The sequence below is a fragment of the Nycticebus coucang genome, chromosome 5, assembly GCF_027406575.1.
Source record: "Nycticebus coucang isolate mNycCou1 chromosome 5, mNycCou1.pri, whole genome shotgun sequence".
NCBI lineage: Eukaryota > Metazoa > Chordata > Mammalia > Primates > Lorisidae > Nycticebus > Nycticebus coucang.
Window position 1 is genome coordinate 41,024,090 of NC_069784.1, and position 27,180 is coordinate 41,051,269.

General features: G+C 41.2%; 1 pseudogene; it reads right to left on the minus strand.

Annotated features, from left to right (window-relative positions):
• Nucleotides 1-12,745: 12,745 nt before the first annotated feature.
• On the minus strand, nt 12,746-13,700 carry LOC128585454 (Krueppel-like factor 16; annotated as a pseudogene).
• Nucleotides 13,701-27,180: the final 13,480 nt, after the last annotated feature.

A 27,180-nucleotide genomic window follows, 5' to 3' on the forward strand; every position in this document is an offset into this window, starting at 1 on the left:
ACCACAGAGCACGATTGCCGGCAAGGAACACGAGATCTACTTGCCACCCTGGGAGACATGGGATACCGCGCATCAATGAAGAAAGCCCAAATTTGTTAGCAAACTGTGACTTATTTAGGGTATGTGCTCAAAGATGGCCAGAGATGGCTAAGTGAAGCTAGAAAGCTCACTGTGCTTGGAATTCCTGTTCCCACGACTCCCAGGCAAGTACGGGAATTTCTGGGAACGGTTGGATTCTGTAGACTGTGGGTGCCAGGGTTTGCAGAAATGGCTAAGCCTCTCTATGAGGCCACCAAGGAAGGACAACCCTTCCAATGGACAGAAGAAAGAGATCAGGCATTTAAAAACCTTAGGACTGCCTTGCTAACCTCCCCTGCGCTAAGTCTTCCTGATATCACCAAACCTTTCCATCTATATATGGATGAGCATAAAGGAGTGGCAAAGGGGGTATTAACCCAGACTCTGGGAACTTAGTCCCACCCAGTAGCTTACTTGTCCAAAAGACTCACCCAGTTGCCTTGGGGTGGCCCCCTTGTCTATGTATTATAGCAGCTACTGCCCTCCTAGTGAAAGATGCCGATAAACCCACCTTGGGGCAGGAACTGTTAATAACAACCCCGCACACCATTGAGGGAGTTTTGAAGCAGCCCCCAGATCAGGAGCAATGCACAACTGACTCATTACCAAGTTCTTCTTCTGAATCCACCGAGAATTCAGTTCTTGCCCAGTACAGCTCTGAATCCTGCCACCCTTCTGCCTAATCCGGATGCAGAGGTGCCACTACATTACTGCCAAGATATACTGGTGCAAGTCCACAGCCTCCACCAAGATTTGACTGATCAGCCACTGCCGGATGCCGAGGAAACCTGGTTCATGGATGGCAGCAGCTTCGTGAAAGACGGACACAGGTATGCAGAGGCGGCAGCGGTTTCAGAGACTGAAACTTTGTGGGCTGAGCCCCTTCCGAGAGGCCCAACAAGCAGAACTTATAGCCCTTACTAACGCCTTGGTACTTGGAGAAGGGAAGAAGGTCAACATCTATACAGACAGCCGTTATGCATTTGCCATGGCCCATATCTATGGGGCCATTTACTGGGAGAGGGGATTACTGACGGCAGAGGGAAAAATAATAAAGAATAAACAGGAAATACTAGACCTCCTGACAGCCACCTGGTTGCCAAAAAAGCTTGCCATCATTCACTGTCCGGGCCACCAGAAAGGAAATTCCCTGGTGGCCAGAGGGAATCACCAAGCAAAGCAGCCAAGGAAGTGGCCCTTAATATGGCCCAGGAGCTAGCTCTCCATCTGCCTGATCCAGGAGCGCCAGTGTTACCTGAAAAAAACAAATATTCCCCTGAGGATCTGGCTTGGCTCTGTACCATTCCTCAAGCCCATTGCCCAGAAAACTATAATGGCCGGTGGTGCACCACGGATGGCAGAACTATTCTCCTGGCACAGTTAGGAATGGAAGTGCTCCAACGCATGCACCAGGCTACTCACATGGGCAACAGAAATTAAAAGATCTAGTCTGCCATGCCAAGATTAAAATAGAGCACCTAGAAACCAAGATAGACCAAATCGTCACGGCCTGTAAGGCCTGCCAGCTCACAAATGGCAGAGCGGGTCCTGCCGCTCTGGAACCCAAGACAAGCCTGGTGGGTATGGAGAAGTGGACTTCACAGAAGTCAAACCAGGTCGGTATAGATATAAGTATCTTTTAGTCTTCATTGATACTTTTTCTGGGTGGGCTGAAGCATTTCCAACGAAGCACGAAACCGCCCAGGTAGTGGCGAAGAAACTGCTGGAAGACATCCTCCCCAGGTACGGACTACCAGCCCTGATTGGTTCAGACAATGGCCCAGCTTTCATGTCACAGGTAATGCAGGGGGTGGCTCTGGCTCTGGGAACTACCTGGAAATTACATTGTGCTTACAGGCCCCAGAGCTCAGGGCAGGTAGAAAGAATTAATAGAACCCTAAAAGAGATCTTAACCAAATTAACTCTTGAATCTCACAGACACTGGGTGGCTCTCTTTCCCTTTGCTTTGTACAGGGTGAGAAATTCTCCTTATAAGCTTGGGCTTACTCCCTATGAGATACTATATGGAAGACCACCTCCAATTATTCCTACCACTCGTGTAGAATTAACTGAGGCAGATGATGAAAATTTCCTCCTTTCCCTTCGATGTTACCAGCAGGTACAGAAAGAGTGTTGGCGCTGCCTGCGGGCTACTTACAAGGCTGGTCCCGTACCTGAGCCCTACAAGTTCTGGCCTGGTGATTGGGTCTGCGTAAAAAGGCATTGCCAAGAGACTTTGGAACCCCGGTGGAAGGGCCCATATGTCGTGATCCTGGCGACACCCACTACTCTCAAAGTAGACGGCATTGCCTCCTGGGTACACCACACTCAGGTAAAACTTGCAGACCCGTTCGCTATTCAAGAAGACTTCATTCCACAATGGAGAATCCAGCAGGCTGAAGACAACCCTTTAAAACTCAAACTGAAGTGCTCCCCACCTACTTGCTGCTGATATTGTTTGTATGTACCCCCTTTGTGTGCCTTTCCATACTCTAGTCCTCAGCAGCCATATAATGTCACCTGGCGAATCTATGGGGGACCCATCCGTGGGTACAGAAACACCTTCTTTCAGTCAGCAAACTGGACACTGTTAAATTCAACCTGGGGTATACACCCCCAAAACACTTGTTATCCAGATTTGCATGTAGACCTAGATCAGATATTAGGTCTGAGTCATAGTACCTGGAGTCCCCGACATAGCACGTACTACGTATGTCCAGGCCACAAAGTAGATAAATGTGGTGGGAAAGAGTGGTTTTTCTGTAAATACTGGAGCTGTTTCCACAGGACAAATCTGGTGGATGCAGCCAAAAGTTCCAGACTTAATTGAGATGAAGAGAAGTCCTGGTCCTTGGTCATATAGAGATGGCAGGAATGACTGTCACTGAACAGGGGTTCCTGGGGAATGGAGATTATGTGACCCAGTGCTCATACAATTTACCAGTCTGGGGAAAAATCGCTACACCACTTGGGAATTTGGGAAAGTTTGGGGACTCCACCTGTATGGTCCCATCCAGTGGGAACCACAGGCTTTTCATACCTTAAATGAAAAAGGAGGACTTATTAAAATCAAGGTAGAATATAATCCTGTTTCTGACAAGCCCACGCAAGTGGGGCCCAACAGCATCTTTTCCCTTCTGGCCGGACCTCAAGTGCTTCCAAAGTATATGACTCAATCTCCAGTAGCCTCCCAGTCACCTAATTCCAATAAGGTTCAGTTTGGGTATCTGGACCCCACTTGGGAGCTGCTCACAAGCACATATCAGGTGTTAAATTTGACCAGGCTGGATCTGACAACAGCCTGTTGGCTCTGTCTTAGTGTAAAACCCCCTTATTATGAAGCTGTTGCTATTCTCGGGCAGTATTCAACTGGTGAAGCCTCAGCCTGCCAATGGCATCAGAGTCACCCTAAACTCACTGTCCAAACAGTAGTAGGAAAGGGAATGTGTGTCGGGACAGTACCCGAGTCTCACCAACACCTATGTAATGTCACTGTTCCATGGAATGGAACCGGGTATTTGATACCTTCAAGTAATGCTTGGTGGGCCTGTTTGATAGGTCTGGTCCCCTGTATACAAGCAGGGATTTAAATCAGAATAATGATTACTGTGTCATGGTGAAGCTGATACCAAGAATAATCTATCATGAAGAAAGTACTATACTTCAGAGATTTTCAGGCATTTTGAGTCCAGTCCCACTCAAAAAGCAGGAGGTAATTATGGCTTTCACTATTGCCACTTTATTAGGACTAGGAATAGCTGGGGGTGGGGACTGAAGTGTCAGCCTTAGTCCTCCAGGATAAGAACTATGGTGCCCCCCGGGATGCAATTGATTTGAATATTCAGCAATTAGAAAAGTCTATAACTCTTCTCCAAGAATCCTTAACTTCCCTTTCTGAGGTAGTTTTACAGAACCAGAGGGGATTGGATTTGTTCTTCCTTCAAAAAGGAGGGCTGTGTACCACCCTAGGAGAAGAATGTTGTTTCTATGCTGATCATTCAGGTGTAGTAAAAGAATCAATGGCTCTTGTCTGAGAAAGCTTGCGCCAGCACAAAATAGAAAGAGAAAATGGTCAGAGTTGGTATGAGTCCCTATTCAATTTGTCCCCCTGGTTAACAACACTTATATCAGCATTGGCTGGACCTCTAGCAATATTACTGTTACTTCTAACTATAGGTCCCTGTGTTATCAACAAGCTCATTAAATTTGTAAGAGAACGTGTAGGGGCTGTAAAATTGTTAGATCTTAAAGGCCAGTAGCGGTCCTTAGCCGAACAAGAAATGATGGAAACACAGGTATCGGAGTAAGGCCCATGATTGGGCCCTTCAATTTACAAGTGGAGGAGGGAATGAGAGAACCAGACCGACACCATCTTAAGGATTCAGCCATTTTGGCTTCTGTCAGCCATTTTGTTCAAAACTGATGAGTCACCGTGAATCGCTGGTTTTCCACCTTGAGTCATCGGCGTCCAATCAGAAACTGCCTTCTGGAGTGGGCCATATGGTAGAACCAGTGGCAGCCAATCCAGAAGCAGTCCCTTTGTTTAACTTGTATAGGCCTACTTTGCTGTGCTATACTATAAAAACACCCCTGTTACACAGCTGGGGCTCCTGGCTTGGATCCATTGTAGCGGAGTCCCTGGGAGCCCAAGTTCAAACTTGCAATAAAAGGCCCTTTTACTTTTGCATCAGACTCAGCTCCCTGGTGGTCTTTGTGGGGGATTTCGGGATCTGGGCACAACAGTTATCAATTTTTAAACTTTCACTTGTATATTGTAGCTCTGGAAAAGCTTTCATTTTGAATCTATATTCAAGTTTCTATTGATCATAATTTAAAAAATTGATTTGTTAATTCCAAATCTGAATCTTTTCTGTGGTGCATTTTATTGTCTATTTTTACTCTTTGTTTTTGTCTTTTGCTCCTGTTTTATAAGATGCCTCATAATTTTTTATTTGTTATTTAAATGAATTTAGGGGTACAAGCAGATTGTTGTTACATGAATGGACTACACAATGGAGAAGTCTAGAATTTTAATTTACTTATCACCTGGATAGAGTACATTGTATCTAAAAGGTGATTTTTCATCTCACACCACATGCACACTTTTCAGTTTCCAATGTATTGGTCATCAGTATGACCGTACATACCCATTCATTGCATGGATTGAGCTCCAACATATAGTGAGAATATGCAATTTTTGGTTCCTCCCCCACCCCCCAGCCTGGGTTATTTCTTCTAGTACGATGGTCTCCAGTACCATTCAAGTTGCTACAAAAGACATTATTTTATTCTTTTTCATGCCTGGGTAGTATTCCATCGTGTGAGTGTATATGTATGTGTATGTGCTCATTAGTTGATGGACACTTAAGTTGATTCCTTATTGTTACAATTGTGAATTGTGCTGCAATAAACATTTGAGTGGAGGTAGGTGTCTTTTTGGTAAAATGACTTCTTTTCCTTTGGGTACCTTGCAGTAGTGAGATTGCTTGGTTGAATGGCAGTTCTACTTTAAGTTAGCTGAGAAGACTGAGTGGAGAGAGTGAGGAGGCTGCATCTGGCTCCCGCTCTCACAGCCATTGCAGTACATTGAGCTCCATAGAGACAGAGCCAGGGCAAGTGAGAGCCGGACAGGCACTGGGCAACTCTGTGCCTTGCTGAGGAAAAATAACTAAACATGGGCAAAGGAGATCCTAAGAAGCCGAGAGGCAAAATGTCATCATATGCATTCTTTGTGCAAACTTGTCTGGAGGAGCACAAGAAGAAGCACCCAGCTGCTTCAGTCAACTTCTCAGAGTTTTCTAAGACGTGCTCAGAGAGGTGGAAGACCATGTCTGCTAAAGAGAAAGGAAAATTTGAAGATATGGCAAAGGCGGACAAGGCCCGTTATGAAAGAGAAAAGAAAACCTATATCCCTCCTAAAGGGGAAACAAAAAAGAAGCTCAAGGATCCCAATGCACCCAAGAGGCCTCCTTCGGCCTTTTTCTTGTTCTGTTCTGAGTATCGCCCAAAAATCAAAGGAGAACATCCTGGCCTATTCATTTGTGATGTTGCAAAGAAAATGGGGGAGATGTGGAACAACACTGCTGCGGATGACAAGCAGCCTTATGAAAAGAAGGCTGCAAAGCTGAAGGAAAAATACGAAAAGGATATTGCTGCATACGGAGCTAAAGGAAAGCCTGATGCAGTGAAAAAGGGAGTTGTCAAGGGTGAAAAAAGCAAGAAAAAGAAGGAAGAGGAGGAAGATGAGGATGAAGAGGAAGAGGAAGATGATGATAATTAAGTTGGTTCTAGCACAGTTTTTTCTTGTCTATAAAGAATTTAACCCCCCTGTACACAACTCTTTTAAAGAAAAAAATTGAAATGTAAGGCTGTGTAAGATTTGTTTTTAAACTGTACAGTGTCTTTTTTTGTATACCGAATGTGTCTTTAGATAGCCCTGTCCTGGTGATATTTTCAATAGCCACTAACCTTGCCTGGTACAGCATGGGGGTAAATTGGCATGGAAATTTAAAGCAGGTTCTTGTTGGTGCACAGCACAAATTAGTTATATATGGGAATGGTTGTTTTTACATTTTCAGTTGTCTCTTATGCAGCTTATATGAAATAATTGTTGTTCTGTTAACAACTGAATACCACTCTGCAATTGCAAAAAAAAAAAAAAAGTTGCAGCTGTTTTGTTGACATTCTGAATGCTTCTAAGTAAATACAATTTTTTTTATTAAAAAAGAAAAGTTAGCTGAGAAATCTCTGTAATGTTTTCTAAAGAAGTTGTACTAATTTACTTTCCTACCAACATTGTATAAGTGTTTCCTTTTCACCACATCCATGCTAGCATCTGTTGTTTTTTGACTTTTTAATCATGACCATTCTTACTGGAATAAGGTGTTATCTCACTGTGGTTTTAATTTGCATTTCCCCAATGTTGAGAATTTTTCACATATTCCTTGGACATTTGTGTATCTTCTTTTGAAAAATATTTGTTCATGTATGTCACCCACTTTTCAATGGGGTCTTTTGTTTTCTTTCTGCATATTCATCTTAGTTTCCTGTAGATTATTGATATCAGTCATTTATCGGATTTATAGTTTGAGAATATTTTCTCCCATTCTGTAGGTTGTCTATTAACTTTGTTGAATATTTCTTTTATTGTGCAAAAACTTTTTGGTTAAATTAAGTCTTGTTTATTTTTGTTTTTCTTGTATTTGTATTGTGATCTTAGTCATAAAGCTTTTGCAAAGGCTAATGTCCAGAACATTTTTTCCCTGTCTTCTTCTAGAATTTTTATGGTGTCAAGTCTTACATTTAAGTCTTTAATCCTTCTTGAGTTATTTTTTGTATACAGTGAGAGATAGAGATCCAGTTTGATTCTTCATATAGTACTCCAATTTTCTCAGCACCATTTATTTTCTCCCCAGTATATATTTTCTTTGCTTTGTTGAAGATCAGTTGAATGTAGATAAATGGTTTTATTTCTGGGTTCTCTATCCTGTTCCATGGATACATTTGTCTACTTTTATACATGTACCATGCTGTTTTGGTTATGAGAACCTTGTGGTAAAATTTGAAGTTGGATGGTGTGGTGCCTCCATATTTTTTTGTTTTTGCTTAGAATTACTTTTGCTATTTTTGCTCTTTTTTATTCCATTGAAAGTTAGAATTGCTTTTTTTTTTGTAATTCTGTGAGAAATTATGTTGACATGTTGATGGAAATTGCATTGACTCTATAATGCAGGAACCAACATTGTTAAAATGGCTATACTGCACAAAGTCACAGCTAGGCACCTATAGTCCTAGCTACTTGGGAGGCTGAAGCAAGAGAATCAGTTAAGCCCAATAGTTTGAAGTTGCTGTGAGTTGTGACTTTGCACAATATAGCCATTTTAACTATGTTGGTTCCTGCAGTCCATTGACATACAATGTTTTTCCATCGGTTTGTGTCATCAATAATTTCTGTCATCAGTGTTTTGTAGTTATACTTGTAAAGATCTTTCCCCTGGGATAAATATATTATTACTAGGGGTTTTTTTTTTTTTTTTTTTTGCTTTTGTTTCTTTGTTTGGGGGGACTTGTTTGTTTGTTTTTGTGCAGCTATCATAAATTGTATAATTTTTTTTTCCTAAGACAAAGTCTCATTATGTCACCCTCAGTAGAGTGTTGTGGTGTCACAGCTCACAGCAACCTCAAACACTTGGGCTTAAGTGATTTTCTTGCCTCAGCCTCTCAGGTAGCTGGGACGACAGGTGCCCACCACAATGCCCAGCTACTTTTGTTGTTGTTGTTGTCATTGTTGTTTTAGCAGACCCGGGTGGGTTCGAACCTGCCAGCCCTGGTGTATGTGGCTGGCACCCTAACCATTGAGCTACAAGTGCTGAGCCTGTATTGAGTTTTTGATTTGATTCTCAGCTTGGCTGTTATTGAGGTATAGAGATGCTACTGATTTGAGTACATTAATTTTGTAACCTGAGATTTTACTGAATTTCTTTATCAATTTTAGGAATATTTTGGGAAAATCTTTAGGGTTTTCTATATGTTATACTATCAGCAAATGGGGATAGTTTGATTTCCTCTTTTCTGATTTGGATGTCATTTCTTTCTCTTGTCTTATCATTCTGGGAATGACTTCCAGTACTATGTTGAACAGAAGTGGTTAAAAGTGGGTTTGGCGCTCATAGCTCAGCAGTTAGGGTGTTAGCTACATACACTGAGGCTGACAGGTTCAAACCCCACCCGGGGCCTGCCAAACAACGACAACTACAAAAAAAAAAAAAAAAAGCCAGGTGTTGTGGCGGGTACCTTTAGTCCTAGCTACTTGGGATCCTGAGGCAAGAGAATCACTTAAGCCCAAGAGTTTGAGGTTGCTGTGAGCTGTGACACCATAGCACTACCAAGGGGGCATAGTGAGACTGTCTCAAAAAAAAAAAAAAAAAGAAAAAAGTAAAAGTGGGCATCCTTCTCTTGTTCCGATTCTTACTGCTTTCAACTCTACCTTATTCGGTGTAATGTTAGCTGTATGTTTGTCATATATGACTTTCAATAGTTTGAGGTATGTTTCTTGTATGTCTAGTTTTTGTGTTTTTGGGTGATGCCTGTGGCTCAGTGAGTAGGGCGCCGGCCCCATATACTGAGGGTGGCGGGTTCAAACCCAGCCCCGGCTGAACTGCAACCAAAAAATAGCCAGGTGTTGTGGCGGGCGCCTATAGTCCCAGCTGCTTGGGAGGCTGAAGCAGGAGAATCGCTGAAGCCCAAGAGCTAGAGGTTGCTGTGAGTCCTGTGACATCATGGCACTCTACTGAAGGTGGTAAAGTGAGACTCTTGTCTCTACAAAAAAAAAAAAAAAAAGTTTTTATTATGAGATGATACTGCATTTTATCAAATGTTTTTTGTGCATCTATTGAGATGATCATATGGTTTTTGTTTTTAATTCTATTTGTGTAGTGAATTGCATTGATTAATTTGCATATGTTGAAACATCCTTGCATTTTTGTGATGAAACCCACTTGGTCTATTGAATTTTTTTTGATGTGTTGTTGTATTTGATTTGCTAGCATTTTTTGAGGATTTTTTCATCTATGTTTATAAGGATTATTAGTGTGTAGTTTGCTTTTTTTTTTTTTTTTTGTTATGTCCTTTCCTGGCTTTGGTGATACTAGATTTATAGAATGAGTTAGGGAGGATTTTCTCCTTCTTGGTGTTATATAACATTTCCTATATAATAGGTACTGCTTCTTATGGACTTGGTAGAATTTGGCTCTGAATCCATTTGTTTCTGGGTTTGTTTTTGTTGGAAGGATTTTTTTAAATTATTGATTCAGTATTTCTACTTGATATTGGTCTTCTCAGGATTTTTGTTTCTTCCTGATTCAAACTTGGGCATTTGTGTGTTTCCATAAATTTATACATTTCCTCTAGATATTACAGTTTGTGTGTAGAGGTATTCATAATTTTCTTGAATGATATTTTGTACTACTGTGGTATCAGTTGTAAGGTCTCTTATTTCATTTCTGATTGAATTTATTTGAATCCTCTCTCTTCTTGGTTAATTTAGCTAGTGGTCTATCAACTTTAGCTTTTGGAATAACCAACTTTTTGCTTCATTGATTCTTTGTATTGTCTTGGTTGGTCTCAATTTCATTTAAGTCTGCTCTAATCTTTGCTATTTTTTTTCTTCTGCTAGCTTTGGGTTTAGTTTGTTCTTGTCTTTATAGTTCGTTGAGGTAAGACATTTAATTGTTGGTGTGTAATCTTTGCCTTTTCTTTTTTTGTTAGGATTTTAAAAGGGGCTTGTTTAATTAATTAGATACAAGGATGAGGCCTGCAAGGCAGGGGAAGGATGCCACCCACAAGTGCACAAGTACCTTGGGGGCCCTCCTCCCTTGCCTGGCCTTCCCAGCCATAGCCAAATGGCTGGAAACAGGCCCCAAGAACCACCAGCTCCTGGGGGCAGAAGGGGCATAGATTTCCCCCAGAACACTGGAGGTGGCCAGGGATGCAGAGTTCTAGAAACTGCAGCCCTTACCCACCTTAGGTAGGTAACTGCCAAGGGCTAGAACTGACCAAGAGACATCCAGAGGAAGACAAAGAAAACCGGGCCCAGCCTCCCACCCACCGTGTAGACTAAGGCATTTCACTAACACTACGAGAGGAATTTGAGGGCACAGATGGAGTGACCCTGTAAGGATACCCTGGGAGTTAGAGGGCCTAAGGCCGACTTGGACAGACCCTTTGAGCCCAGCTTCAGAAGGGTAAACCCTGCTTCCCTCCCCAGACCCCTACCCCGGGTCCTGCCACATATGAGCTGAGTCCAGGTGCTTACCAATGCCACCTAACACCCAAGCCCCCAATAGGGAGACAGGAAAGTTTTGGAAAAGGGGGAGGGAGAGGCAAAAATCCACCTGTAGCTAACAGTTGAGGGATAGGCCCTTCCCAGAAGCCTGGGTCCCACCCTTCCCACGGGAGAAAGGAGGTCTTCAGAGCCCCATCTAAAAGGAAATCTTGCCCAAGCCATGGCATGTCACCCTCGAGACAAGTCCCAACCCCCTTTCTGAGGTTCAGATCAGACACCCCAGACACACACACACCCTGAGGATGACAGACCACTCCCACGGGTCCAAAAGAAAGGAATTTGCACCTGAAAAAAATAATCTACCTGGTCCAAAAAATAAACTATCCCAAGTAGCTGAATAGCTAGCTCTCTGGCTTATAGTCCATGAGGCTGGGCCTCAACTGCTGGCACCAGGGACCACCTCCGCCAGGCAGCCAGGAGTATGAGGGGGAAGTGAAGGGAGGAGAGGATAGCAAAGGCCTGGGGGCCTAAGGAGAACTGCAAACTATATTGGCCCTGGCTCTACAGCCTCATCTGCAGGCTAGGGAGGAAAGCATGGAGCACCTGAAGAGGAGAGATTGATTGTCAAGAGATACTGCAAAGGCCAGGTGGGGAGGGAAGCATGGGGCACCCAAAAAAGGAGAGATTGTCAAGAGATACTGCAAAGGCCAGCAGAGTCAGGGACCCTCCCTAGACAGAGGCAGAGAGTTGGGTCCATGGCGCCAGCCTTCCCCCAAATCTTTTTCATACCCTACCCACCCAGAGAGAGGAAGAAAGCCACTGCCCCACCATGCCAACACAGACAGGAAAATAAATGAGCCAGATAACACTGGTTCGGGAGCCCCCACTCTGATTTTAACCCAGAGTCAAAATCTCTTCAAAAGAACCCTATTCTCCCTTTTTCCTTCCCCCAAGTGTCAGAAGACCTGGACTCCCCTCTAGACACACTAATGCAACTGTTCTCAACTTGTGGGTCGCAACCCTTTTTAGGGTAAAACGACCCTTTCACAGGGGTCGCCTAAATACATCTTGCATATCAGATCTTTACATTACGAGTCCTAACAGTAGCAAAATTAGTTATGAAGTAGCAACGAAAATAATTTTATGGTTGGGGGTCACCACAACATGAGGAACTATATTAAAGGGTGTGGTATTAGAAAGGTTGAGAACCACTCCCCTAATGCCTCCCCACTCCCAGCCATACCCTTGAGGCCTGGTGTGCTGGGGGGACCCCTTCCCAAGGGCAAACCCCATAGAACCCAGAGATTGAGAACCCAAGTGGAAGTGAGGGAAGTTGTACCCCCATTTCCCTGAACTTCACTAATGGCTTTCAGTGGGGTGTGGGGAGTGGAGGGGTCCACATGAACCCCTGGTTCGTCTATGGCTCTCTGCACACTTCATCCCAACCTGCAGGGAATGGACCTAGGGGCATAGTTCATGCCCTGGGCAGGGGGCACCTTCTCTGCACCCGCTTCAGCCCCCAAACTCCACCCCTGCGAGAAAGCAGGGTGGTGGAAAAGGGAAGGGCCTCTGGCTACAACCCCAGGGGACTCCACTTAAGAAGGGGAAGGAAGTTAGTCATCATGGCTATTTACAGACACAAGCCCCAGTCATCCATCCTAAGGGCCACCCCTGAGGCTGGCTGACCCAGGTCCACTCATAGACCCCCTGGTTGCTTTCTTGAGGTGGACAAGGGCATCTTCAGGGTTCACAGACAGCTAGGAGAGATCAGGGCACTCTACTGGCCCCTGCCATGGACCCTGTCTGGCAGGAGTATCCTGGAGTTGCTAGTAGTCCATGCCAAGGCCTGGCTGGGTTGTGCTCAGGGCAGGCTGAATGGGGGCCCTACAGGCCAGCAGGGGCTGGGCTCGACACAGGGCTGCCAGTCAGGCTGCAGGGCAGCGAATAGCTGGGGAAAGTGCTTCCGACACCCGGACGCCGGAGCAGATCTGGGCGGAAACCGGGATGGGGGCGGGCGTGTTTGGTTAGATGGTCACTTCGGATGAAACGCTTGGAGCACAGAGGACAGGGGAAGCGCATCTCGCCTGTGTGTCCTGTGGTGGCGAGCCAGCTCATCAGATCTCTCAAACTTCTTGTCACAGCCTGGCCAATCTCAGGCAAAAGGACGTTCACCTGTGTGCGTCCGCGGGTGCGAGGATTTGTAGTAAGATTTAGCGCAGCACGGTAAGATTTAGCGGACAGCGGTGGCTCTTAGCTGCGGCGGAGGGCGCGCCCCGAAGTCGGGGAAGAGACGGCGTTGGAGGAGAAGGCGGGCGAGGCGTCACTAGGGAAGGCTCCGGGCCCGCCCGGCAGGTCCGCCAGGATGCTGGCAGCCAGCAGGTGGGGCGCGGCGACGCCTCCAGGTCCCGAGCCGGGGGCGGCAGGGGCCGCGGGCGACGACCCCAGAGTCCGGGGCCAGGAGGCCTGGCGGCGCGCTGCGCACTTCTAGGCCGGCGGCGGGATCTGCGCCCTCGGGGCTGGGTCGCCCGCGGTGCAGCAGCGTGCAGGAGGAGATGGCAATGAGCACGTAGGCGGCGAAGTAATCCACGCTAGCCACAGCCGCCGACGCCCGGCAAGGGAGCCGTGGTGGGGGCGGGGGAGCAGGGCGGAGGCGGCGGGAGTGGAGCCCGGCCAGCCGGCGGCGCTGGACAGCAGGAAACGGAAGAGGAGCAGGCTGGGCGCGCTCCCCCGGCGCCTGCTCAGCCTGCACTGCCCCACCCCACCCCGCCACGCCCGCCACCTCCCGCGCTTCGCCTGCTCCGCTCCGCCTGACGCGTCCTCCTTTCTTTGATGTAGTCATTTACTGCTATGAATTTCCCTCTTAGAACTTCTTTTACTGTATCCCAGAGACCTTGGTAGCTTTTCTCACCATTGTCATTCAGTTCAGTACATTTTTTTGTTTCCATCTTGATTTCATCAGTGGCCTAAAGATTTTTCAGCAGCAGGCTAACTTCCACATATTTCAGAGCTCCTCTGGGCATTATTTCTAGTTTTATTCCATTACGGTCTAAGTCTTAGATACTAGGTATAATTTCAGTTGTTAAAAAATTATGGTCTAACATATGGTCTATCTTAGAAAATGTTCCATGTGCTAATGGGAAGAATAAATATTCTGCATTTGGGGGGTAGAATGTCCTATAAATGTAGGTCCATTTGTTCTAGAGTCCTCTTTAAGTTCAACATTTCCTTTTGATTTTCTGACTCAATAATCTGTTCATTTCTATCAGTAGAGTAAGGAAGTGCCCCACTTCCTTATTTTGCTATATGTCTTTTATTAGGTTTAGTAGTACTTATGAATTTGGGAGTTCTGCCATTGGGAGCATAAATATTTAAGACTGTTTTGTCCTCTTGTTGACTTTATTATTTTATCATGATATAATGACCATTTAATTTTTTTCACTGTTAATAATTTACAGTCTTTTTTTTTTTCAGGTTAATGTGAAGGTGCAAGCAACCAAACTACAATATTTGAATTTGTTAGGTAGAGTCCCTCTTGTAGCTATGTCCTGCACCCAAAAGGTGTGACCTACACTCCTACATTGTGCCCATTCAGTGGGAGCATCGAAACTGCCTCACCCCTTTTCCCTGTTTTATCTGTTATACCAATGGCTAATCCTGCTCACTTTTGCATGGTTTTCATTTGCATGGAATTTTTTTTTCTACCTCTTTACCTTGAGACTAGGAGAATCTTACAAGTCAGCAGATTTTTGGTTTATTTTTTTTAAATTCATTCTATCAATCTATATTTTTAAGTGGATCATTTAGAGTTGATGTTAATATTAATAATTGAGATACTGTTCCTGTCATCATACTGATTATTATACCCATTTGCTTTGTATTCTCCAGGTGTTCCTGTTTTATAGAGATTGCAAGTTTTACTTTCAATCGTTTTTAGATTGGTGCTATTAATCATTCTCCTTGGTGCTTTGAGCTATTTTGAGCATTTTCTATAAGGGTAGGTCTAGTGGTGACAAATTCCCTTCCATGTTTCTTTTCTGGAGAAGATTTTATTTCTCCTTTATTTATAAAGCATAGTTTTGCAGAATTCAAAATTCTTGGATGACAGTCATTTTGTATAAGAATACTAACCGTGGGACTCCAGTTCCTCTACCTCATAAAGTTTCTGCTAAGAAGTCTATTATTAGTCTGATAAGTTTTCTTTCATAGATTACTTGATATCTTTATCTTTATCTTGTAGCTTATAAGATTTTCTCTTTTGCTTTGACTTTGGCTAGACTGATGACTATGTGTCTGGGGTAAATCCTCCATAAGTTTGTTGAACTTCTTGTATCTGAATGTCTAAATAGCTAGCAAGATAAGGGAAGTTTTCCTTCATTATCCTCTCAAATAGGTTCCCCATGCTTTTTTTCTTTTCCCTCAGGAATACCTATGGTTCTTGTGTTTATGAATTTCACATAATTAAATATTTCTTTGTGAATTTCTTAATTTTTCTTGATTCCTTCTTTTTTACTTGTGATTACCAGGGTTAATTCAAAACATTTGTCCACAAGCTCTAAAATTCTTTATTTTGTATAGTCTGATGTTAAAACTTTCTACTGTATTTTGAAATTCTTAAATGACTGTTTAATTTCCATGAGGTCTTTTTTTTTTTTCTTTTCTTTTTTGAGACAGAGTCTTAATTTGTCACTGTGACATCACAGCTCACAGCAACCTCCAACTCTTGGGCTTAAGCAATTCTCTTGCCTCAGCCTCCCAAGTAGCTGGGACTACAGGCACCCACCACAGTGCCTGGCTATTTTTTGGTTGTGGTTGTCGTTGTTTGGCAGGCCCGGGCTGGATTCGAACCTTTCAGCTCTGGTGTATGTGGCTAGTGCCTTAGACTCTATAGGTGCTGAGCTGAGGTCTCTTTTTTTAAAAAAAATAAAACTATCTCCTTAATAATTTTTTTATTCATGTCTTGATTTTTATTTATTTTTTTTTGCTTTTTTGTGTTGGATTTCAACTTTCTCACCAATCCTATTGAGCTTACTTGTGATACATGTTTTAATTTCTTGTGTGACATTTCTGAAGTTTCCATTTGGTTGAAGTACACTGCTGGGGAGCTAATATGACCCCTGGGATGTCAAAGTAGCCCACTTTTTTTGTATTTCCTGTGTTCTTATGGTGGTTCTTTCTCAACTGGAATCTCTTCCCTGAGCTCAGTAGCTTTAATGTATGCTGTTCTCTACTGGAAACTATGTTGCTCAGTGTATGGAGAGAGAAGTACACTGTCTGTTACTTTTATCATGTTAGTAGATACCAACTATTGCTAGCAATTTGGGTCAGCTGGAATTCAGACCCCTGGGAGGGTATTCAGGTGGCAGTGGTAGTGCACCAGATTTGGTAATCCCCAGCTCCTAGGACTCTGTATGACATGCATTAGTTCTGCTATATAGGAATGCTCAGGCAGGAGAGATGTGGATGCATGGTGGGCTTGAAACATGTTTTCTCTCCCCACCCATTGGTGTCATCAGGGGCATGAGAGATGTCTTATACTTTTTTGTTAAGTGCTGGGAATTCTTTGTAAAATCTTTAAGGGATTAAGTTCTTTCCTGACAAAAAGAGTACTGATAATTGTACCAGTCTTGTAGGAGGTTGATTTGAGACTTTGCTATGATAATTCCATTTCAGTTTTATTATTACTTCTAGGAAATGTCCATATTTCTAAGATGCAATCATTCTAGGATCTCAACTGAAAGCCTAGGTTTTACCCAAACCCCCTCAGGTTGGCAAACTTTGAACTACAACTTCTGTCTCAGTATTACATGGCTGCTGAAATTCTGCACTGTTTGTTAGCCTCCCAGCTGTTGTCCTCTGCTGAATTTACTGGATTCCTGCACATGGATATACAGGTAAAAAAAATTGACCAAAGATTTGAGGTGAATTTATATGTCGCTTATTTCTCTATGGTTTCTTCCCCTTTGGGAATTTTCTTGAAGTCCCAGCCATTTAGCATCTCTGAACTCTGATTTCTGCTTCCAATATATTTCTGCTACCACAGTTACAATATGACTGATTTGTACTTTTACTATAGACCTAGTGTTGGAAAAATCCTCAGAAAATAGGTCAGTATAAATATGAATCTTTCCTTTTTTCAAGAATGATCTCTCTTTCCCTGACTGTATTGATTGCCCTCCCATGTCTTTAAATAGCTATTTTCAATAGGCTATTTACTACACACACACACACACACACACGTACACATTCATACATATACATGCATATGTAAAATGGTTAGTAAAATATAAGCTACTTCCTCTTGGTCAGTTCTACAAGTTTCCTCAAGAGAGCTTATTTTATTCTATAATTTCAATACTTATAATTTCCCTCTCTAGGATATCTAGTTTCTTTTCAATTGTATCTGTCTATGTATTTTTGCTACATGTTTGTTTTCCAGCTTTAATTTTCTTTAGTAAACACAGTGAACATTTTTTATATTTTGAATAATTATTTTAATATCTAAAGTATTTAAGGTGGCCAGGCATAGTGGCTCATGTCTGTAATTCTAGCACTGTGGGAGGTTGAGGTGGGAGGATTTCTTGAGCTCAGAAATTAAAGATAAGCCTGAGCAAGACTTAGATTTTATCTCTACAAAAACAGAAAAATTAGCCAGGCATTATGTTGGGTACCTGTAGTCTCAGCTACTTGGGAGGCTGAGACAGGAGGATAGCTTGAACCCAGGAGTTGCAAGCTACTGTTAGCTAGACTTATGTCATGGAATTCTAGGCTGGGCAACAGAGTGAAACTCTGTCTCAAAAAAGAAAAACTTTGAGGAGTTTATTATGCTAGTCATTGTTTCTGATTATGATTTCTGAATATGACATCATATATTTTTGAAATTTGTGTGATCTCTTTCAATAAACTGCATTTCTTCATAGCGAATTTGAATTTCTTTTGAAGTTTTAATAATTTTTATCAAAGGTTTTTTAATTAAAATGTTACTTACCTATAATAAACTATTGAAATCCTAAGTATATAGCTCAGCAAATTTTTGCTTATGTGCAGATCCACATAAAACATTTTCTGTACCCTAAAATACTTCCCTGTTTTATCTTACTACTTAATATTCCACCACTAAGTATAAACACTATGCGTATTTCTCTCACCATGTGTTAGTTTTGGCTCTTCTTATAAGGGTACCTGTAAAATTGAATTAGGGCCTATAAAAGTAAAGAAAGAAATGACATTATATGTAATGGCTTCTTTTGCTCAACATTATATTTGTTAGATTTATGTATTTTGTTATATGTACCAGAAGCTCATTTCTTCTTTGCTATGTAATATTCCATTATATAAGACCACAATGTATTTATTCATCTCAATGATAGCTGTTTGTATTCTTCCTAGATTTTGGCTATTTGCCAGTCCTTGGGGGAAGCTGTTCATGTCAAACTACTGCAGGCAGAATGAAGACCATAGACTGCATTCTTGGCAAGTGAAAACACCCTCAGATAAAGGGAAAAACAGAGAAATAAGCTGAGAAAAGTGGAATAAAATCAGTTTAATTAGTTTACTGTCTTTCTTTTTAGAGACAGAGTCTTGCTTTATTGCCCTTGGTAGAGTGTCATAGCGTCACAGCTCACAGCAACCTCCAGATCCTGGGCTTAGGTGATTCTCTTGCCTCAGCCTCCCAAGCAGTTGGGGCTACAGGCACCCGCCCCAACACCCAGCTATTTTTTTTTGTTGCAGTTTGGCCAGGGCCAAGTTTGAACCTGCCACCCTTGGTATATGGGGCTAGCACCCTACCCACTGAGCCACAGGTGCTGCCCACCTAGTTTACTTTTAATCCAGAAGGTGAATTCCTTATCTGAGCAGTTCCTGCTTTTCCTAGAAGCCTGACCTATAAGGAATATAGCTTTCAAACACCCCTGCTGGGTTTGTAAACACTCTGAAGAAATAATGGCTGCAGAGGAAGCTGCATGCAAAGCCTGGGAATGAACATTAACCAGGCTGTCTCCTGCTCAGTCAACAGTCAAAGAAAAAACCCATTGAGGGGATTTGTATTATGGCTAGGGCAGAGATCAAGAGAATAGTTTGAGTCCTGAAATACGGGCAGGAGGGCTTGTGTACTCTAATAACAGAGGAAGACACCTCTGGGTTGGAGATAAGAGGGAAATTCCTCTATCTCACCAATTATTCAAAGGCACCTGACGCCATCAGGGCGTCTGCCCCACAGTGAGCTAGTGAGGATTAACCTCTCTCAGGGAATCTGTGTGTGTGTCCACAGACAGGAGGCTGCCCCTACACAAGTCTCAGGTTTCAGATTTCTTAAGGCTGCTCAGACTCTTAATGATTATAGATAGGATAAGAGCTGACATGCTTACTCAGAGAAACTGCTCACATTTTTGTTACCTTCCTCAGCTTACCCTCTAAGATAAAAGAGCAAATAGCCTTCAATAAAAGCTGAGTGGAACAAACACTCAGGGCCACTTTCAAGAACCCCACAAGCTAGCAATGATCCACTGTGTTTCCCACCTTTGAAAACTCTTATTCAGATTACAATTTATTATCAAAAAAGTCATACATCATGACCAAGTAGGTTTCATCCCAGGGATGCAAGGCTGCTTTAATATATGCAAGTCCATAAATGTTATTCACTGTATCAACAGAAGCAAAACCAAAGACTATATGATCCTCTCAATACATGCAGAAAAAGTATTGGATAAAATCCAGCATCATTTTCTAATTAGAACACTGAGGAGTATAGGCATATGTGGCACATTTCTTTTTTTTTCTCAAATTAAATCATATGTACATAGATCATGAATACATTTATGCCATTATAGGATTCAATGTGTTGATTATTTGTACAAATTGGAGTGCTTACATACTACTAATCAACATAGCTTTCACCTCATTTACCCAATTATAGTGTTAAGACATTTGTGTTCTATACCTGATAGATCCAACTTGTACTTGCAATATGCTCCATAGGTGTGGTCCCCCTATTAACCATACCTCTATCGACCCACCTCCTCCCTTCCCTTTCCATCCCCTTCCCTCCTTCATCCTAGGCTATAGTTGTGTTTAATCTTTCATATGCTAGTGTGAATGATTATAAATAGGTTTCACAGTAGTACTGAGTACCTTGGATATTTTTTTTTCTATTCCTTAGATAGTTTACTAAAATTAAAAAAAATGGAGACTTTACCTCTTTTATGTTTACATGGATGGAGCTGGGAAAAGGTGACACATTTCTTAAACTGATCATAGCTATCTATGACAAATCCACAGCTAATATTTCACTGAATGGAGTAAAACTGAAAGCTTTTCCTCTTAGAACTGGAACCAGACAAGGTTGTCCTCTGTCACCATTACTATTCAACATAATGCTGGAAGTTCTAGCCAATACAATTAGACAAGATAAGAAAATAAAGGGCATCCAAATAGGAGCAGAGGAGGTCAAACTCTCCCTCTTTGCTGATGATATGACCTTACACTTCGAGAACCCTAAATACTCAGGCATAAGACTCTTGGAAGTCGTCAAAAAATACAGTAATGTCTCAGGATATAAAATCAATGTCCACAAGTCAGTAGCCTTTGTATATGGCAACAACAGCCAAGATGAGAGGTTAATTAAGGACACAACTCCTTTCACCCTAGCCCCAAAGAAAATGAAATACTTAGAAATATACATAACAAAAGAGGTGAAGGACCTCTATAAAGAAAATTATGAAACCCTAAGAAAGGAAATATCAGAGGACTTTAACAAATGGAAGAACATACCATGCTCATGGCAGGGAATAATCAACATTGTTAAAATGTCTATACTTCCCAGAGCAATCTACTGATTTAACGCCATCCCTATTAAATTACCAACATCCTATTTTTAAGACTTGGGAAAAATGATTCTGCATTTTACATGGAACCAGAAAAAACCCCGTATAGCTAAGGCAGTTTTTAGTAATAAAAACAAAGCCGGGGGCATCAGCATACCTGATTTTAGGCTGTACTACAAGGCCATAGTGGTCGAGACAGCATGGTACTGGCACAAAAATAGAAACACAGACATTTGGATTTGAATAGAAAACCAGGAAATGAAATGAACAACTTACAACCACCTAATCTTTGATAAACCAAATAAGAACGTCCACTGGGGGAAAGATTCCCTATTCAATAAATGGTTCTGGGAAAACTGGATATCAACATGTAAAAGACTGAAACTTGACCCACACCTTTCTCCACTCACAAAAATTGGTTCAAGATGAATAAAGGACTTAAATGTAAGGCATGAAATGATAAAAATCCTTTTCTCTAATTCAAAATACGCAAACATTCTTTCTCATTGGGTAGGTTGTCTGTTTGCTTTGGTTGTTGTCTCCTTGGCTGTACAGAAGCTTTTCAGTTTAATTAAATCCCATTTATTTATTATTGCTCTCGTTGCTATTGCCATAGCAGTCTTCTTCATAAAGTCTTTCCCCAGGCTGATATCTTCCAGTGTTTTTCCTATTCTTTTTTGAGGATTTTTATCGTTTCATGCCTTAAATTTAAGTGATATTTGATTTGAAGAATGAGTTGGGAAGTAGTTCTTCTTTTTCTATTTTTTGGAAAAGGTTATGTTATATAGATATTAGTTCCTCTTTAAAGGTTTGATAGAATTCTGATGTGAAGCCATCTGGTCCTGGACATTTCTTTATTGGCAGATTTTCTATAGTTGATGCTATTTCATTACTTGATATATTCGACATATATTCTACATCCAATTCAACATCCAATTCTTTCTGGCTGAGTTTAGGGAGGTGGCATGCTTCCAGTTATTCTTGTTGAAGGAAGAGTGAAGATATTAGGGATATCTTCAATAGGTGTATGTCATTAAATTATTTGATTTCTCCATCACAAATGAAACTCAATTTAGCTGAGTACAGGATCCTGGGCTGAAGGTCTATTTCCTTCAGATTTTCATATTTCTGAGAATAGAGTTTTTTATAGAATTCATTAAGGATTTTTTGAATTTCTGAGGTGTCTGTTGTTATTTTGCCTTTGTCATTTCTTGAAGATATTAGAGATTTTACTTTTCTGTTTCTGGTTAGGTTAGCCAAAGGTTTATCAATTTTATTAAACTTTACAAAAAACCAACTTTTTGATTTGTTGATCTGTTTAATGATTTTTTTGTTTTCAATTTCATTTAATTCTGCTTTAATTTTGGTTATTTCTTTTCTTCTGCTGGGTTTGGGGTTGGAATGTTCTTCCTTTTTCAGATGCTTGAGATGGCCCATTAAGTTGTTGACTTCCTCTCTTTCCATTCTCTTGAGGAAGGCTTGCAATGCTATAAATTTCCTCTTAGGACTGCCTTTGCAGTATCCCACAGGCTCTGATAATTCATGTCTTCATTATCGTTTTGTTCCAAAAATTTGCTAATTACCTTCTTAATCTCATCTATGACTCAGCTATCATTCAGCATAAGATTATTTAGCTTCCATGTCTTTGTAGAAGTAAGAAGATTCCTGTTGTTATTAAGTTCAACTTTTATTCTGTGATGGTCCAAGAAAATACCAGGAATAATTTCTAATCTTTTAAATTTTCTGAGATTAGACTTGTGACCTAAGATGTGATCTATTTTCGAGGAAGTTTTATGGGCTGATAAGAAGAATGTGTATTCAGTTTTGTTGGGATGAAATGTTCTGTATATGTCTGCTAAGTCCATTAGTTCTAGGGTTAGATTTAAGTATAGAATTTCTTTGCTTATTCTATTCTTGGAGGATATGTCCAACGCTGCTAGAGGGGTGTTAAAATTTCTGACTATTATGATGCTGGAAGATATCAAATCATTCATGTCTGTTAGGGTCCCCTTTATAAATTGAGAAGCATTCTGGTTGGGCATATAAATGTTAATAATTGAAATCTTTTCATGTTGAGTGTTTCCCTTGACAAATATGTAGTGACCATCCTTATCTTTCTCTGTGCGTAAAATTGCAATTCCTGCTTTTTTCTGATTTTCATTTGCCTGAATTATAGATGACCATCCCTTCACCTTGAGTCTATTTTTATCCTTTGAGGTGAGATTCTTGTATGCATCAGATATCAGGTCTAAGTTTATGTATCCAGTCATCCAACCTGTGCCTCTTTAGAGGACAATTTAAACCATTCACATTAATTGAGAGAATTGGTAAGTGTGGTGGTGTCTTAGGTGTCAAATTTTTTGAAAGTCCAGTGGACGTTTTTAATCCCTTCACTATTATGGAAGTTGAGTTTTGATCAAAAATTTCTGAGTGAGCTTACTTTTGTGGTAGGGCATTGTGTTGCTCATTGTGGAGGATGGGTCAAAGAATATCCTGGAGAGCTGGTTTAATTATGGCGAATTTCTTCAATATGTATACGTCATTAAAGTATTTGATTTCTCCATCACAAATGAAACTCAGTTTAGCTGGGTACAGGATCCTTGGCTGAAAGTTCTTTTGTTCTAGGAGATTAAAGGTCACTAACCATCCTCTTCCGGGTTGAACAGTTTCAGCTGAGAGATCTGCAGTCATTCTAATATTCTTTCCCTTGTGGGTTATGTTTTCTTATGTCTGGCTGCTTGCAAAATTTTCTCCTTTATGTTGACTTTGGCAAATTAATTACAATGTGTCTAGGAGATGCTTCGTTTGGATTGACTCTTGCTGGGGTTCTGAAACTGTCTGCTGTCTGAATTTCAGCATCTCTTGACATGCTTGGGAAGTTCTCCTCTAATGTATCTTGGATTAGGGTGTCTTTGCCTTTAGAAACATCTTCTCCTTCAGGAATTCCTATAAGGTGAATATTGGCTCTTTCAGAGTGATCCAACAACTCTTTCAGGAAGTAATCCATTTTTGCTATCCACTTCTCTGCATCTTTGAGTGTTTGGGGGCATTCAAGAGCTTTGTCTTCAATGTCAGAGATCCTTTCTTCTGCCTGCTCCATTTTGTTACTGAGGGATTCTACTATATTACTCAGATCTTTAAGGGCTGCAAATTCCTGCCTCAATGTGTCAAAATTTTTAAAAAATTTGGATTTGAATTCAATGAATACTTTATTTATTTATTTATTTTTTATTAAATCATAGCTGTGTACATTAGTATGATCATGGGGCACCATACACTTGGTTCATAGACCGTTTGACACATTTTCATCACACTAGTTAACATAGCTTTCGTGGCATTTTCTTACTTATTTTGCTAAGACGTTTACATTCCACTTTTACTAGGATTCACATATTCCTTTCTAATATGCAATACAGGTGTAATCCCATTAATCCAACTCCCTCCACCTCCCTCCCCCCCCCTCCCTTTCCCCCTTCTCCCTATTCTTAGGTTGTAACTGGGTTACAGCTTTCATGTGAAGGTCCTACATTAGTTTCATAATAAGGGTGAGTACATTGGGTACTTTTTCTTCCATTCTTGAGACACTTTACTAAGAAGAATATGTTCCAGCTCCATCCATGTAAACATGAAAGAGGTAAAGTCTCCATCTTTTTTTAAGGCTGCATAATATTCCATGGTGTACATATACCACAATTTATTAATCCATTTGTGGATCGATGGGCACTTGGGCTTTTTCCATGACTTAGCAATTATGAATAGGGCTGCAATAAATATTCTGATACAAATATCTTTTTTATGGTGTGATTTTTAGTCTTCTGGGTATATGCCCAGTAGAGGGATTACAGGATTGAATGGCAGATCTATTTTTAGATCTCTAAGTGTTCTCCATATCTCTTTCCAAAAGGAATGTATTAATTTGCATTCCCACCAGCATTGCAAAAGTGTTCCCTTTTCGCCACATCCGCGCCAACATCTCTGGTCTTGGGATTTTGTGATATAGGCTAGTCTCACTGGAGTTAGATGATATCTCAAAGTAGTTTTGATTTGCATTTCTCTGATGATTAAAGATGATGAGCATTTTTCGTATGTCTGAAGGCCGTGCGCCTGTCTTCTTCAGAGAAATTTCTCTTCAAGTCCTTTGCCCAGCCTGCGATGGGATCCCTTGTTCTTTTCTTGCTAATGCGTTTGAGTTCTCTGTGGATTCTGGTTATTAAACCTTTGTCGGAGACATAACCTGCAAATATCTTTTCCCATTCTGAGGGCTGTTTGCTTGCTTTACTTACTGTGTTGTTGGCTGTGCAGAAGCTTTTTAGTTTGATCAAGTCCCAATACTGTATTTTTGAAGCAGCTTCAATTGCCCGGGGGGGTCCTTCTCATGAAAAACTCGCCCAACCCAATTTCTTCAAGGGTTTTCCCTACACTCTCTTCTAGTATTTTTATAGTTTAATGTCTTAGGTTTCAATCTTTAATCCAGTGAGAGTCTATCTTGGTTAATGGTGAGAGGTGTGGGTCCAGTTTCAGTCTTCTACAGGTTGTCAGCCAGTTCACCCAGCACCACTTGTTAAATAGGGAATCTTTTCCCCTTTGAATGTTTTTAATTGGCTTGTCAAAGATTAAATAATGGTAATTAGCTGGATTCATCTCTTGGTTCTCTATTCTGTTCCAGATGTCTACTTCTCTGTTTTTGTGCCAGTACCATGCTGTTTTGATCACTATTGATTTGTAGTATAGTCTGAGGTCTGGTAGCGTGATTCCTCCTGCTTTGTTTTTATTTTTGAGTAATGTCTTGGCTATTCAAGGTTTTCTCTGATTCCATATAAAACGAAGTATTGTTTTTTCAAGGTCTTTAAAGTATGACAGTGGAGCTTTAATGGGGATTGCGTTGAAATTATATATTGTTTGGGTATATGCACATTTTAACAATGTTGATTCTTCCCAACCATGAGCATGGTATATTTTTCCATTTGTTAACATTCTCAGCTATCTCTTTTCTTAGAGTTTCATAGTTCTCTTTATATAGATTTTTCACGTCCTTTGTTAGATAAACTCCCAAGTATTTCATCTTCTTTGGCACTACTGTGAATGGGATAGAATCCTTAATTGTTTTTTCAACTTGACTATTGTTGGTATATATAAAGGCTACCGACTTATGAATGTTGATTTTGTAACCTGAGACACTGCTGTATTCCTTGATCACTTCTAAGAGTTTTGTAGTAGAGTCCCTAGTATTTTCCAGATATACAATCTTATCATCTGTAAAGAGTGAAAGTTTGATCTCTTCCGACCCTATGTGGATACCCTTGATCGCCCTTTCTTCCCTAATCGCGGTGGCTAAAACTTCCATTACAATGTTAAAGAGCAATGGAGACAATGGGCAGCCTTGTCTGTTTCCAGATCTGAGTGGCAATGATTCCAATTTAACTCCATTCAGTATGATATTGGCTGTAGGTTTGCTGTAGATGGTCTCTATCAGTTTTAGAAATGTCCTTTCTATACCAATTTTCTTAAGTGTTCTGATCATGAAGGGATGTTGGATGTTATCAAAAGCTTTTTCTGCATCGATTGAGAGAATCATGTGGTCTTTGTTTTTTAATTTGTTTATGTGCTGAATTACATTTATAGATTTACGTATATTGAACCAGCCTTGAGAACCTGGGATAATACCGACTTGGTCATGATGTATGATTTGTTTGATATGTTGCTGGATTCTGTTTGCTACAATATTGTTGAATATTTTTGCATCTATATTCACTAGTGATATTGGTCTATAATTTTCTTTTCTTGTTGGGTCTTTTCCTGGTTTGGGGATCAGGGTGATGTTTGCTTCATAGAAAGTGTTGGGTAGTCTTCCTTCTTTTTCTACCTTTTGGAACAGGTTGAGTAATATAGGTACTAATTCCTCTTTAAAGGTTTGGTAGAATTCTGATGTAAAACCATCTGGTCCCGGGCTTTCCTTTTTAGGGAGATTTTGTATGGTTGATGCTATTTCTGAACTTGATATGGGCCTATTCAACATTTCCACTTGATTTTGGTTAAGTCTTGGAAAGTGACGTGCTTCCAAGTAACGGTCAATTTCCTTTAGATTTTCGTATTTCTGAGAATAAAGTTTCTTTCTTTTTTTTTTTTTTGTAGAGACAGAGTCTCACTTTATGGCCCTCAGTAGAGTGCCATGCCATCACACAGCTCACAGCAACCTCCAACTCCTGGGCTTATGCGATTCACTTGCCTCGGCCTCCCGAGTAGCTGGGACTACTGGTGCCTGCCACAACACCCGGCTATTTTTTGGTTGGAGTTTGGCCGGGGCTGGGTTTGAACCCGCCACCCTCGGTATATGGGGCCGGTGCCTTACCGACTGAGCCACAGGCACTGCCCCAAGAATAAAGTTTCTTATAATATTAATTAAGGATTTTTTTGATTTCTGAGGAGTCTGTTGTTATTTCGTCTTTGTTATTTCTGAGATATTAGAGATTTTACTCTTTTTTTCCTGATTAGGTTCGCCAA